The sequence below is a fragment of the Ptychodera flava genome, chromosome 6, assembly GCF_041260155.1.
Source record: "Ptychodera flava strain L36383 chromosome 6, AS_Pfla_20210202, whole genome shotgun sequence".
NCBI classification, from domain to species: Eukaryota; Metazoa; Hemichordata; class Enteropneusta; family Ptychoderidae; genus Ptychodera; species Ptychodera flava.
This window is the reverse complement of record NC_091933.1, coordinates 25,275,628-25,292,271: the sequence shown is the minus strand read 5'-3', so window position 1 is coordinate 25,292,271 and position 16,644 is coordinate 25,275,628. Positions and strand designations below refer to the sequence as shown.

The 16,644-nt window shown below is 37.3% G+C and overlaps 1 protein-coding gene and 1 long non-coding RNA gene across 2 annotated transcripts in view; both read right to left on the bottom strand.

The window, feature by feature from the left end:
- The window catches only part of LOC139135306 (egalitarian protein homolog), a 40,040-nt gene that overhangs the window by 10,108 nt on the left and 13,288 nt on the right, over window positions 1–16,644 (bottom strand). The window lies entirely within an intron of this gene.
- Window positions 8,649–10,547, bottom strand: LOC139135302 (uncharacterized). The gene is made up of 2 exons (XR_011552966.1): window positions 9,568–10,547; window positions 8,649–8,853 (listed from the first exon to the last, which is right to left on the bottom strand). It is a non-coding gene; the product is annotated as an uncharacterized lncRNA (long non-coding RNA).

Sequence of the window (16,644 nt, the reverse complement as noted above, 5' to 3'; positions counted from 1 at the left end):
ATCAACAACCCCACTCACTGTGAATTAGACACACCACGAAGTCAATGAGCAACATATAGCTGAAAGACTATTTTTCACATTGCGATTTTAAGCTCATTTTTATGAGAAAAGAGACATGTATATGTATATGGAGAAAAAGCAGAAGACATATTTGTAAATTGTTTGTTAAGTGACAATCATATATGCATCTCTTGAATTTTGTGGTATAACAGTAGTGTAAGAATAATGAGGTATGAATAAGTTAGTAAAGCTAAGTTGACAGTAATTAAGATTACAAAATTATACACTAAACTGAGGAAATCTGAATGAAATAAATGTTGAAAAGTTGCAAAGTCATGGTCATCTTTTGTCTAATACCTTGTGTAAGTTCATGAACTTTACATAAATCTTGCTACAGATTTGTTGCTAATGGCAATAACTGTGTTTCAGATCATTTGAGAGCAATCTATCCATGACAGGTTTAAATTGTAATATACTTCTATTTAAAGGAGAGAAACTTCTCAAATATTTTTTTCCCTGTAATTTGCTGTGAGAACACATGGACAGATGCTCAGGACTCTATGCTGGTGCTACCTTGATAACTACAACCTGTTCACCCCAATTTCCTGTAGACAGGTCCACACTCTCCATTGATAACAATGGGTTTCGGCCATACCATTGTAGTGAAAGACTGTAACATGTGAGGTTGTGGATACTTAATCTCTGGAATGTCAAAGTCTGTATATTGACTCAAGGATGTTTACTTAACAAATGCCTAGGGTCATCTCAAAAGTGAGAATCTAAACTATGAAATATGTTTTTTTTATTGCTTTTGATGCCCAAAAGAGCATAGAAATCTCTTATACTTCGAATCAGCCATCCTGCATATTTCTAACATTCATCAAAACCTCATTTCTGTTCAACAACTCATAAAACAGTCCACAATGCAGGATTGGTGTACATTCCAAAACTACATGTATGAAAGACCCCTAAAATCAATTAGATAAAAAGGGGGGTTAGAAATTTCCCAAAACTATCTAACCGGCACTCCGTTTGGCTCCATTTTTCGGAATTGGAACCTTGGAACCAGTCTATGTATCAGTATCAAATATCAACGCACTCTGTTCAGCAGTTTTCGACTTTTTGTCGTTTACGGAAATGGACGACATCAAACACCGGTTGAAACCACCTCTATATCACAACTTCCAGTTGTGATAAAAACTGAATATACAATTATATGGAAATGTTGTTTTCCCTTATAAAACTCACATACTTATTTAAGTTATCCATAAGTCTGTAAATAAATCTGTATATAAGCTGTTTTTGTGGCAGATACCTCAGGGTTTTCGGTAGAAATTTGCCCAGGCGGAGAAATGTAAATTATAGGTGGAGAAGGAAGCCGAGGTTGGGGTGGGGACGTCGTGTCGCGGCGGCGGCAGCATAACATTGGCAAGGTATTTTGAACAGCAATTTATCCAGTTTTGTTGAATGTCAGTGTAAAAAAGTCTGTATTTTAAAAACAAAAACTGTTTGTGGTTTTTTGTGTTAAGTAGAAACAATGTACCATCTTACTCATATCATTTGTTTTGTTTGTCCTTTCTTCACTGTTCACTGTCTGATGACATTTTCCATGAGAACACGATGCTGAAGTTATTTTCGTATTCGTTTTCGTATTCGTTTTCGTATTCGTATTCGTATTCGTATTGCAGTCACTGACAAAATTTTTTATTTTTAGTCCAAATTTCGTACGTTTTATATAAAAGTTCTGTCTTTACAGAACTTTAAGTGCTTTTATGACAATATATCAATACTTCAATATTTGAGAATGTAAGTTGAAAAAGATCCAATCTTTTTAGGCCCTAGATTGAAAGATATCGTTGCTATCATTAGAGGAGAGATTTTAAAAACAAACGACCATTACACAGGCGCTCCTTAGCTGGGTAGTCTGCTAAATAGATCGATTTTCGGCTCGATCTATCGATCCCGTAGTTGATATGCCCGCCATTGTAACCTAAATACTCACTAGGTTACAGTGGCAGGCATATCGACCACGAGATTGATAGATGGAGCCGAAAATCGATCTATTTAGCAGACTACAAAGCTAAGGAGCCCCTGTGGGACCTGGGACAGTAGTAGTCTTTGGAGGAAAGATTTTTTAAACAAACATCATTTTCGTATTCGTATTCGTATTCGTTTTCGTATCAACTTCTATCACAACAACCAACGTCAACACTCTGTTGACATCATTTATTAGTATCGATAATGGAAATTTAGCTGACCCGCCCAATTTGACGAGTTGTAAAGGTAATTTTCTTGTTTTAAACTGATATCTCTTTGAAAGTGATCGTCATAACGACAGTGAATGCAGGGCTCAACGTTAACATTATCAATTGATCGCATATCCCTAAGTCGAAATTTTAGGGGCAAACCTTGAACCTTTAAAATATTAGAGGCTTTTGTAGTGTCACGAAAACCTTAAATATTATATATATAACATGCTATATTTAGACTGCTGTCGCAAAGAAAATATCATCTCATATGATGTGGGAAAGCGTCATAAAAGAAAACGAGATGAATAAAATGGTATCAGAGACCTATGTCCCCATCGGTACATTTGTTTCCCTAATAAAGATTAAATTAATATGTGAGCTGTTGTCAGAGTCTTTATTTGAGTACGGCCCATCTCTTTTTCTTTCCTTGCGTTTGCGTCAACTGTCATTGCCTGAACATGTTGATCAATTGCATTATGATAAGATACATCAGAATGCATGGAAATTGATTTGTATCGCGAAATTTCGAGAAATACCTGTATTCTATGATAAATAGACTTCAGCTAGTCTAGTAACTGTCGCGACTGGCTCGATCGGTTTCCGTCATTTGTTACTGTGCGATCCAGTTTTATTGTTACGTAGTTTGCCCCGCTCTACAACTCCGTTCTGCAGGTCACTCCAAAAACTTTCAGCAGTAGGCCTACTATTTTGGGGGACATTAAGCCGCTAGCCGTAGATAGCTACTTTTTTCAGCAAAAATTCTGAATAGAAATGCAGCAACTATCAACTTTCGATGGATATTTTGTAGGCAAGAGAACAAAACTCGAACGTATATGCGCTAAATCCCAGTGTTTGTCGATCGCCCGGGTCGAACGCCAAGATACGTCTGTTCTATTTTTGTACATTCATGGTCTGTTCTACATAATTGCAGTCGCTACCCGGCAGATTTGCCATGATATTTCAACAAAGTTGCTTGCTCTTAAGATCTAGCTGAAAGCGAAAACCTTTATAAAACAGGCTAATCCAGTCCAAGCTTGATGAAATCGATGCTTTGATCTGCTTTCTAAAGGACGATTTCCGGAAATGGTCTAGCCGGTCACATGCCACTATGGCGAATATTCATTACGCACGTGAACGCATGAAACATGTTGCAGTTACTTGTTGATGGACTTGTTTTCCCTTGTCAGCTATATTTTGATGACATTTTATGCTTGGATTACGATTGGTTCAATTGAAAGTGATGTGACAGCACTAAAACTGCTTCTGATACTTGATTGGATTGTAGTAAAATTTATCATTAAATTCATGGGATATTTTGACAGCTCATTCAAGATAACATCAGCAGACACATTGGCAGCGCTGTGCAGTGGAGAGAACACGCTCAAACCTTCGAGTAACTCCGCTCAACGGCTATGGTTATTCAATGCATATTTTGGGGTCGCAGCCTTTCGGGACAATGCTTCGTGAATATTGAGCGAATACATGTTGAATTTGATCATGTCAGGAGAAATGTCTTGAAAAAATTTCAGTCGCAATCTCATAAAATTTGGTCGCCTATGCGACTGAAAATTGTCGCTACTTTGAGCCCTGATTGAATGTAATACATGAATTATCGGTCGGTCCGGTTTTATGTTATTATTGCTCACATCTTTACTCTGAAAGATAAACTACACATGTGATTGATTTCTGTTACTTTCTCCCCTGTAGCAACACGTACAACTTCATCGTAACTTGCAATTTTGTAATTTTTGCCTTACCGCACTCCCTGAGTGTGTTGTTGAGCGATAGAGCTTTGTAAAGTATTGTATTGTTATTATAATTTATTTCAGGTCTACGGAGAGCCATATCAAAATCAAGTAAAATACTTGAAATACAAATTGTAAATGGATATGATTATTCTAAAGTGAGTCCAAAAGGATGACCGGATATAACAATTTTCACATTTTTTTATTTAGATGGTTATCCTGGATAGTCCCCCGTTCATCATAGCTTTCAACAGTCACCCGTTTTGCAGCGCCTCACAAAATCTGTCACACCCCCCCCCCCCCCCCGCAAAATAATGGTACAGTCCGGGGCAGCTCCTTTGCACAACAACTGCCTTACCATCGTCCGGTCTTACGAGTCCCATTACTTGGCACTAACTACCTGATTTCGGGGTGCATCCAGCTGCCCGGTCAAGAGACATTGGCAAGCGAAGATGCTGCCTTACCAGATTCCAACCGATTTTAAGTAATTTTTTCAAGTAAGATGAGGTAAACAAAATTCTTTAAAATCTGCAAATGCAAATTTATGTAAATTTAACAAAATTTGGCAGATGAAATTACGAATCAAATTATCACAATATTTAAACCTCAGTAAATATCATATCTTGCACGTTTCATACCTGAAACCTGGACTAAAAATACCAATTTCTGTCAGTGACTCCAATACGAATACGAATACGAATACGAAAACGAATACGAAAACGAATACGAAAATAACTTCAGCATCGTCATGAGAACACAAACAGTTACAGAGATGGTCAGTGCCCTAAGTTATCATCCTATGTGTTGATATTACAGTGTACTAGAATCAACAGGGAAGCAACAGTAACTTTTGTTATATTCAACAAGTCATCGTTGATGACACAGTCCCCACTTGTTAATGGGTACTTTGATTACAGGTCCTCAGAGAGGATAGAGTCCTCTTCATTAGGTCTGTGATAAAAATACTGTGATAAAAATACTTTTGAATAAATTCGCTTGATACATGTCTGAGTTCAGGACATGAAAAAATCATAACAAAATGGCCGCACAGCAGCTATATTGAATTGTATCACAAAACAAATTAACGTGCAAATGTATGACCAATCGTATCACAAAGCAAATTAACGTGCATATGTATGACATTGGTCAATCTCCTTTTACCAACTTTGAATAAATCGCTTGATACATGTCTGAGTTATGGTTCTGGATATGAAAAAACGTAATAAAATGGCCACACGGCGGCCATATTGGATCGTATTACAAAACAAATCAATGTGCATGTGTATGACATAGGTCAATGTCCTTGTACCAAGTTTGAATAAATCGGTTGAGATATGCCTGAGTTATGGCTCTGTACATGAAAAAATCGTAATAAAATGGCCGCACAGCGGCCATATTGGATCGTATCACAAAACAAATTAATGTGCATAGCTATGACATTGGTCAATGTCCTTGTACCAACTTTGAATAAAATCTGTTGAAACATGCCTGAGTAATGGCTCTGTACATGAAAATATCATAATAAATGGCCGCCTGGCGGCCATATTGGATCGTATCGCAAAACAAATTGACGTGCATATGTATGACATAGGTCAATGTCCTTGTACCAACTTTGAATAAAATCGATTGAGATACGCCTGAGTTATGGCTCTGTACATGAAAAAATCGTAACAAAATGGCCGCACGGCGGCCATATTGGATTGTATCACCAAAAAATTGAAGTGCATATCTATGACATTGGTCAATGTCCTTGTATCAACTTTGAATAAAATCAGTTGAAACATGCCTGAGTTGTTGCTCTGTACATGAAAAAATCGTAATAAAATGGCCGCCTGGCAGCCATATTGGATCGTATCACGAAACAAATCGACGTGCATCTGTATGACATATGAAGTAATCCTTGTACCAAGTTTGAATGAAATCGCTCCAGGCATCTCTGAGATATCTGCGTGAACGGACGGACGCACGGACGGACGCACGCACGGACGCACGCACGGACATGACCAAACCTATAAGTCCCCCCGGACGGTGTCCGTGGGGACTAATAAAGAGTACTACAACTACTGGCAGATATTCCATGAATTTGGCGAAAAACTTTTTTGTGATTAATGCCAAGCTGAATGTAGTATCGAATTTACATTTCAATTAAAAGAATATGTTGTTCATATTAAAACATGTCACACTAAAATTATACAGGAGTCGTTAGAAAATCCCAGGTAAGTAGTTCCTTTTCTCTTTCAGTTTAAAGGGACAAAGTCAGTTTTGACTTTTTTTGATATCAAGAATACAGGGAATACTTGCATAATAATTACACTCAGTATGCACAATCATGTCATGCAGAAACTCAAAGTGATGAAAAGTGTGAGATACAACCCCTTTATTTACCATTCAATGAAACAAAAAGTTAGCTGCTCTAGCAGTAAAACAACTTGACGTACAGCCTCAGGGTTGGCATTGGAGTTTGTTTTTTATTTTTCACCTGCAGTTCACAAAAGGCCTCTAAAAAGTTTGTGAATACACATTTCAGTTAGATGCAACAAATGACAATAGAAAAGTGTTTGCAGTATCAGTAACAACTATAATGGGCTTCCTACCTCTATGACTGACCTTTTAAGTGCAGTACACTGAAACGTGTGAAAGAAAAATATTGTCTCTTTTTTCCATAAGCATATGCTGTATCAAAGAAAATACACAAGTCCTGAAAAATGTTGTGTTGCTTTCTTTTCCCCCAGCAGTCACGCACTAGTACATGTATCAATAGCAAAAAAGAAAAACATTGCATCGCCACCAAAACAGATGAGGGGAAGTCTCCAGCTTGCTGTGATGTATCTAATGAACTACGTGAATAATATTTACATAAATTATAAATTTGCCTACCGTCTGCAAATGCTACAAAATTGGATATTTTTTACCGAGAAAATTAACAGAGTTCACGCGGGGCAAAACACGTTATTTATTACTAGATTCAAAACTTAGTCGATAAAATTGAGACACTTTTTCCAGCATTGAAAGGTTTCATGATCGGGCCATTTACCTACAAATGTACATGAAAGCATGGATCGCGTGCTAAATTTAGAGCAGGCGGCAGATATGGTAGAGCGTGCCCATTCCACTTTCCTTTGAGTTGAAATCACAAGAAATGTACGTGAAAAGCTAGCCCTGAGACGTACAATATTTCTCAAAATTTTGTACACCGCCAAATCACCGTTTTCGGGGTAAAATATCGAATTGCAACCACAACCGTGAGTTTATAACTGACCACTCTCAGGATTTTAGCATTTTAACGTAGATGGTTGATCACGTAATTCTACTTTCTAGAACAGTTCTATAAACAAATCCCTTGCTCTGGCGTCATAGTCGCGTACGCGTACTTAGCGCACGTAATACAACATGTTGGCGATGCATGACTTTGATTTCGCTCTCTGAAGAACACCTCACCAAAATACTAAAAAAATTATATTGATACATTCATCGGACGGCTGCACTCGGCTCATTACCACATCAAAACGTGATCGCTGACAGCTACACGCTTTCCTATGGCCGGTCCCTATTGTTTTGACTCGTAGCAGAATATTAATGAGGTCAGGGAAATATACCCAATGATATTGCCGCTTACAGAGGACAGGGGTACTTTCACCCAATGATATAAGATATTAGAACAGTACACTGACCTAGTCTGACCTCGCATAAAAAGACGTTGTATGTATACATAGCCCAAGTTGTACACTATGCGTACGGAGCCTTGCCTACTATACGTGTGCACGTTCGTCCGTTTTTGGCTCGTTTGTCGCGCCAAGCCCAAACGTCGTGTACTTTTGTCACTCAGTCGATGGTCATAATTTGTGAAGTATTAACCAAAGTTTGTGCCATTTTATAATATTTTCCCCCAAATTACAGCCGGCGAAAGTGCTGTCACAGACGTACAATTTCGCCGGCTGCCGGCTTCTAATGAAAACACTGTACCTACTTGTTTCGTTACAGACTTGTTCCTTTTGTCTATGGCCAAAGTTAGGTCTGTACATACTACTAAGTATGTGTATAGGCCGAAAAATGTCAATTAGCTAGGTAGGCATCGGCCATACAGACCTAAAAATTAGCATAACCACTTAACAATACATACTTAAAGCGCGTAAATATAAGCAGGTAAAATTGGTATGTAAAATTTACATATATTAATTAGCATATATAAGCAGGTAAAATTGGTATGTAAAATTTACATATATTAATTAGCATATATACATACTTCTTGACAATAAGTATGTATGTTCTTAAAAATTAGCATACATGATGCCTATATATTCAAGTCTCGATGCATGAAAATATTGCAAAACCAGGAATTGACAACAGTGATGCAGCCATATCCAACATTTTATGTATGATCATAATTATCATGCTTCTAAACTTGATATACCAGGTCAACAACTGAAAAATGGACAGTGATACCCAAGACAGAGGGCAGCTTCCAGCAGAGTTCATGGGACAGTGTACATAGTAGCCTTCCCAATACTTCCATCCATTACAAATTTACTCGGTTCAGAATCATTTTGTAATGAACTGTAGTGGATAGACTTGCCATGAAAGAAACTAAAAATTAGTCTTACCTCAACATAGGGAACAAGACAGCACAAGAAGCAACAGACAACACAAGAAGCAGTTCTCTGATGTCAAGTTTGCAAGCTCTTTATTTCATAGTGGAAGAGGAGATTCATGTGAAAAACCCAACAGAACACGTCTTAAAGTCTGCATTTGATTGTTCACATTATCAAAAGTTGTTTTTGATGCCATCCTTATACTTTCCGATCTTGTTCTGAAACTTCACATTGGTCTGTTCAGCTTCTTGGCCTTTGCCCATAGATACACTGAGAATAAAAATGATAAATAACAGACAAGGATGTCATTACATGTGGAGAGTGAAATTGCTTGTACTTCGTCGACTATCCTTAATATAAATATTCATGGAAAGAGCATTCACGTGCTTAAATGAAATTATAATAATTGATATAAAATAATTTACCTTCTGATAAAAACACTCATGACATATCTATAAATTATGTTCAGTATGATTACCAAATCTTTGCTTTTCAGCCTCATTTTCCCCATTGATTAGTGACACACCATTCCAAACTACAACTACTGACCGGTGGTGATTGGGGTTCAGCACATCTCAAACAGAAGAAATGTAAATCAAAAAGTATCCCTTTATAATAAATATTAAAACCAGGTCAAAGTTTAAATAATAAAAATATATGAGTATCTGTTGTATATCATCAATCCGGTCAAAATTTTGACTCAATGAGTAAAAATAATAGATAATAGCCTGGCTCTATTCGTTACTACAACTCTCCTTGTAATTAACGCACAGAGAATCAGATAGACAGTGTGGAGTACACTTCACTGTCCATACTGAGGTACCAACCTCCATCATGGTTTAATTTTTGCCAACACCGTCCGTTCGTTTCGTATACTTGAACAGGGTTCGCCAACAATGACATCAATATAGCGTGACTAAAGAAGTGAAAACTGCGAAAATTACAGAGACAACTCGTGGATAAGGCGTATTGGAAATTACTTACCGAATTTTTAAACAATCTCTTCGGTCTCTCCTGCCTCCATGCTTCGATCGAACTATGCATATGGATTGTGTTCGTGTTCTATGGGACGATATCACGGTCGATCTCAGAATCGGTCATCCAAGGGCCATCAACGCATCGTAAACGCTGTTTGTTCGTTTTAAATTCATAGCTAACCTGTACATACCCTTAATGATTATGTCCTACAGTAATTTTACGCGAAACTGTGTCAAAATCTGAGCGGAAAGAGGTGACGATTTTCTCTCTCACTCAAAACGTCCTAACGTCCCACCAGTGCATATCAGATTTAATTTGCCGCTTAGGATTTGACCCGTGACCTTTTGGCAACTTGACCAATCATAAAGAAATCTTCTCATGATCTACAATAATCTGACCAATCATTAAGAAATCTTCACATGATCTATGACATCATCAGGCGTGATTCTGAAGTCTTGGGTTCAAAGTCTGACCCGTGTGACCTACGCACTCAGCCAGCTAGCAACGTGATCGAACACAGCTGTATGCGAGCTCGCGTTTGAAAAGCTAAAACGACAGAAAATCCATTACATGTAAACCTTTTAATACCAGATCATCACAACGCTCTGCAAAAACGTCTCCGACATACAAGTCTCGTGACTTACAAACTTGGCTCAATGATGACTTTCATCGCGCACGTCCGGTGTGAGTCGATGTTGAAACTATGCTTATTACGCTGGGATAGCTGCCTGGCATCATACGTAGTCGTATAGCTTTCAATCTACTCTGTGATCGGACTCGTAGTTCATGTTTGAAAGGGCCCGGTAAGAAAACACAAAAGAACCAGATATACGTTATTTTTGAGTTGCAGTTCTTTGAAAGACTAGGCTTTTAAAGGGAGATATGCACGTGAAATAAGTTCAACCATATTTTACGTCGAGCTCAACGTTCATTTTTCGCAAAGTGTTTTTTGGCAGATCGTCCATGTAGCCGACACGGACACGAACTGTCTGATTGTTTTTTGTCTTTTTTCTGTGGAAACAGTCACGCTTTCAATGAGAACTGATCATTCGCAAAACGTACATAAAAAGTCAGTGATTGATTTTCTGTACCGATCAAAGTCAAATGGTAGTTTTTTTCACACAATTTGTTGAACATCAAAATCAACTATCACACATTTCCGAATATGCAGCGTATGCCTATTGTGCAGACTTAAAATCACGACACCGGCCCAAAACAACATAAGTCTGTAAGAAATTAAACGTATTGTTTATTTTGACCAAGTAGATAACAAAATAAGTTGTTATGCTCTCCGGACGTAAAACAATTAGGTATGTACCGGTATGATCACAAAATAAGTATGTATGAAGTTCCAACCACTTATTTTCCCAAAAATAGGTCGTTTTTGGTCGGTACAGACCTAATCACTACACAGTAACTACTTGATAAGTCGTTCAGTTTTCTACGGGTTACAGTCATGAGCATCTGGTGTGTGCCAAGAGACAAATATTAAAATTGGACAGCATCATCCTGACCACAGTTTGTCTGACTGGTTTGTTTCCTTCTGATTTTCTGACACGGTGATAGGTACAAAATATTATGCTATTCATGATAGTTATACAACATAGCTTGCATTTTGTTCACAGTAGAACTGAGTTTTACATGTAAGATAACTTTCTCGTAAACTGTAAATTCTGGCTTCTGGCAGCTCAAACGTCGCAACACTACATTTTTTGATATGATACGGAGTGACTTGCACACATATGCAATATGCAGTGACAGTCAATATATTCATAGTAAGAGTCTACTGCATTCAAGCATAGTGATGTTGACAACTACATGCATGCCAGTGCACGATTTCAAGTAGCCACGAGGAAATTCTAATGGTCTTTTAGTGGAAATATAGGTATTAAACAACAGTGAAACAAACCACATTAGTTATCGTGATCATGTATGATCTGATGATCATGCCAAATTGCCATGTCGGATTATGCCGATTATGTGATTCTGAAGTGCGCGTACTTCCTGGTAAATCGGTCAACATAACACTGTCTTTAGCGATCAAAGTCAACAATGATGTCAAAATCAATGCACAACTGACGAAATTACCCAAAATATGCTACAGAAAACTAAAAGTTATCGCTGTGTCGAAAGGACAGTACATCAACATAAAACGACACTAGTTTGTTATGACATGGAGGTAGAAGGAGAGAGCGTTCCCTTGCTCTCATCCAGCTATTAGTACGGGCCACCTATGGGATTGCCTCGCCAAAGCAATGGATTTGCCGGTACCCGGTGAGTACCGAGTACGGAGGCCATCATTCTTCAGTCTATCGAAGGAGCGTTTCGTGCCAAAAATACACGACAGCAACAAAAACTGTGAACTTCATATTTACAAAACATCATCAAATACATGCTAAAAACTTTAAAACGTCAAAATTCGCACCAGACTGAGAAACAAGATGGCGTCGGTTTGATTCTTCAAACTCCTTGAAGCTTGCAAAACAACGCTAACTTGTTATATGCGCATGCGTGTATTAAGGGGAGAACTTTTTGATTTGGGGGGGGGGTATGGGAGCAATTTTTTCCCAGTCAGAGTGATATTAATTTTTTATTTCTGTCAGACCTACATCAATTTTTTTTTCAAATGGAGCAGCAGTGCAATTTTTCAAATTTAAGCCAGTGTTTCACATATCACAGGATAGTTTTATGTATTCATTCTACATTCCAACAAATGAAAACAAAATGGAAAGTCTAGTATATATACAACTTTAAATTATAGAATACTTTTTTGGCAAATCAACTGTGATCAGTACTATACCTGCTTTTCTTTAAAACAGTCAATTCCTTTTAAGTTCTCAGGGGAGATGTTATCTTTTGTGGTCAGAGAAACAAGGCTCACACATTGTATTTCATTATATTTGTTGTTCCTCAAATTTTCATTGTCAACTTGTAATCTTTCCAACATATTTATATTGAGAGAATAATATATTGGTTTTAAAACTAGTTTATTGACTCCTGTCTTGTGTTTTAAATTTTCACAATTTACAGAAGTCAAATAGTCCCATCAAGCTATTGCCTATGCCATTGAGATATTGCAACAGAAATCCTGAAATATGATTTATTGGGTCAGAAAAGGGAAGGAAAACATTGAGTGTACTGAGGTGTAAAGTAGTGAATGCTTATATCATAAGTGCTGGAAAAAACACATAAGAATTGTTTGTGGTAAAAACATTTGCGATGCCTATGGCAGCATGCCAGCAAAGAACACATGAGAATTAAGTTTCCAAAATATTGCTCATTTCAAGTGCATTGTGACAATTCCTTTTTTACTTCTATTATGAGAATTTTTTTTTTCTCAAGCCATTACAGACTTAATTTTCTTCTTACATTTCACCTGGTGACAATTTTTTTTCCTCAAAATCCTCCATACACCCCCAGAAATCAAGTGGTTCTCCCCTAATTGAGCCCCTGACCTATATGGGCCAGTAGATTACTTCCTCAGTATGATATGCCTGCCGGTACCGGTGATTATCGCCTACAGAGGCCATCATTCGTCAGTCGATCAAAGGCGCCTTTTGTACAAAAAAATACAGGACAGCCGCAAAAGTGCATCATTGTCAACTTCATAACTATGAAACATATTGAAATACACACTGAAACGATTAAAACGTAAAAAATGTGACCAGACCGAGAAACAAGATGGCGTCCGTTTCGATTCTTCAACTCAGATTTTGTCCTACAGTTGTGCGCATGCGCAGACGGTAACTTTAGCGAAAGTGAGTCAAAATCAAGTAAATATAAAATAAAAATGGATAAAAATATTGTTTAAAAATAATACAAGGCATGTATCACCTAATTTTGAACATTTCTGATGGCATTTCAACTATACGAACACCCATGCCAAACATCACAATAATCAAATCGGTGGTTTTGAGGAAAAATTGAAAATAGTGGTTTTCAAAAAAAAGCTAAAAAGTGACTTTAAAATGATTCAATCAAAAAAAGAAAAAAGACCGTTTGAGATACATGCCCAAGTGACCACCAGACCAAATTTCAGAAAAAATTACTGAAGCGTTTCTGAGATACCTGCATCCACGGCATACGGCCCACTGTGTTGGGCATATTGGGCCGCGCCATCACATTAGTACCTTGTGCCCACAGGGCACAAAGTACTAAAAATCAACACGTATATGTATAACATAAGTCAATGTTCATGTACCAACTTTGGATAAGATCAGTTGAGACTTGCCAGAGTTATGGCTCTCGACATGAAACAACCATAACAAAATTGCTACCATGTGGCCATATTGGACCATCTCGTGAAACCAATCCACATACATATGTATAAATAAATCAATGTCCTTGTACCAACTTTGAATAAAATCGGTTGAGATATGCCTGAGTATTATGGTTCTGTACATGAAAAAATCGTAACAAAATGGCCGCACGGCAGCCATATTGGATCGTATCACATAACAAATTGACATGCATATGTGTGACATTTGTCAATCTCCTTGTACCAACTTTGAATAAATTCGCTTGATACATGTCTGAGTATTATGGCTCTGTACATGAAAAATTGTAATAAAATGGCCGTCCGGCAGCCATATTGGATCGTATCACAAAACAAATTGACATGCATATCTATGACATTGGTCAATGTCTTTGTACCAACTTTGAATAAAATCGGTTGCAACATGTCTGAGTTATGGCTCTGTACATGAAAAAATAGTGACAACATCACTGTTCGCTCCCATATAGTTATAAAAACAAGTCAACAATTGTATGAAACATGGGCATACATATACAGACAGACTGACATACACAGACTGGCACAGAGTGATGACATTGACCCCAAGTGTGCCTTGGCCCATGGAGAGTGATAAAGATATAACAAACAGCTGAATGTAATGATAAAATAGTTAAGTATAGGCCTACAGGAACTGAGAGTGAATATGTTACAGCAATTTGATTAGTTTCTTTTCCTTTTCTACTTCTGTGATAATCTTTAAGACAATCAATCTGCAAGGCAGTTTATGTATTGACAAATATGTTATCTTTTACAAGCACACAGTAAACTGTTCTTGATTTTCATTTACAATATTTGACATAGACTGAAATACATAACATGCAACCAATGTTTACACTTTGCCCATATACCAGATACATGGAGAAATTTCAACATACAATCATCAACTCAGAAACCCTACAGGGAAAAGTAAACATTGTTTTCTTCCAGAACAGATGATGCATCCACATCTGGAACGACTTACAAACTTAACCAATTACACAAGGATGACGACACAAGAGATAAAGTTAAACTGTGGTGAACTTGACTATTCCTTTCAAATCCTTACCTAACTTGACATCTTAAAACTAAAATACACTGCATGGTTAACTGTGCACAAAAATACATCGGGGTGGACCATTTGATAAGGGGTGGTGTCTGGAAGATCGATGAGGTACATTATCTTTTTTATCCAATCCATTGTACATTCTTTTTTCCCCACTCTCCCACCTTTTCCTTCTCTGGCTGAATTTTTTATTGGCATGTGTTTGGAATTTTTTCAGGATAAAATTCAGTATAAAATTACCAAATAAAATCTTAAAAATACAAAATGAAAGATATCCCAGTAAAACTGAAAGTTTCGCAAAGTTGCCCCAAAAATTCAGAATTCCGGATTTCAACTTAATTTCAATATACCTCATTAACAAAAACCCTAAGAACCGGTTTACTAAATATCAAAGCAATCAGACTGGTAAATTTTGAGAAACAAATTTTTTGACCAAAAATGAGAAAAATTGCCCCCAAAAATACAAAATTGCAGATTTCATCCTAATTTTAAATATATCTAATTAACATAAACCCTAGGAACCTGTACACTAGATATCAAAGCTACCAGATCAGAAGTTTTAGGAGAAAAATTTTTTGACCAAAAAAGGCAAAAATTGCCCCCAAAATAAAAAAAATTTGCCAGTTTCAACATACCTTCAATACATTATATTGAGATTAATCTTAGATACCTGTATACCAAATATCAAAGCTATCAAATCATTAGTTTTTGGATTAAAAAATTTTTTATCAAAAATTGGGAAAATTGCCTCAAAATTACAAATATGACAATATCAATATAATTTGTAAAGGCATGACTGAGGTCATTCTGAGGAACATGAATATTGAGTTTCATAGCAATCAGACGAGCGATTTCAGAGAGCAAGATTTTTTGACTAAAAACGGCAAAAATACCCTAAAAATACAAACATGCAAATTTCATCCCAATTTTTGCACAAATAATTTAGAATACCTAAAGAAATCTGCATACCAAGTTTCAACCAAATCTGACCAATGCTTACTGAGTTTTAGCCATTTGCAGGATTTTTCCTTTTTTCCCCCTCATTTGCATATTTTTGGCACTGACATGTTCATTTGAACAAATTTACATCTCCACCCCTAGGTGCACCTGTACACCAAATATTAAGACAGTAGGTGCTACGGTTTAGGAGTTTTTGATGTGGACGGACTAACAGACACACATACATACTTACATAAATACACACAGACGCCATTTTGCCACCTTATACGAATACCTCCCATTTGCATATATACATATGCATATATGGGAGCGTAAAAATCATAATAAAATGGCCGCCTGGCGGCCATGTTGGATTGTATCACAACACAAAGCGACGTGCATCTGTATGACATATGAAGTAATCCTTGTGCCAAGTTTGAATGAAATCGCTCCCTGCATCTCTGAGATATCTGCGTGAACGGACGGACGCACGAACGGACGGACACATGCACGGATGCACGCATGGACATGACCAAACCTATAAGTCCCCCCGGACGGTGTCCATGGGGACTAAATATACAGAGACCATAAACTAATGAAAGTTTCAGAGTTCCTATAATACTTCACCCATCAATACCAGTCAGGGCTCGAACTTAACGGTTGCCCGCTTGCCCGGGGCAACTAAAACCTGACATCGGGCTGGTAAAAATAAATTACACTTGCCCGGTCGGGCAAGTGATAGACTTTGATCAAATTAACATGTTCTGGGAAAAAAAACTCAAGAAACTCTGTTGAACAATGTTCGTTG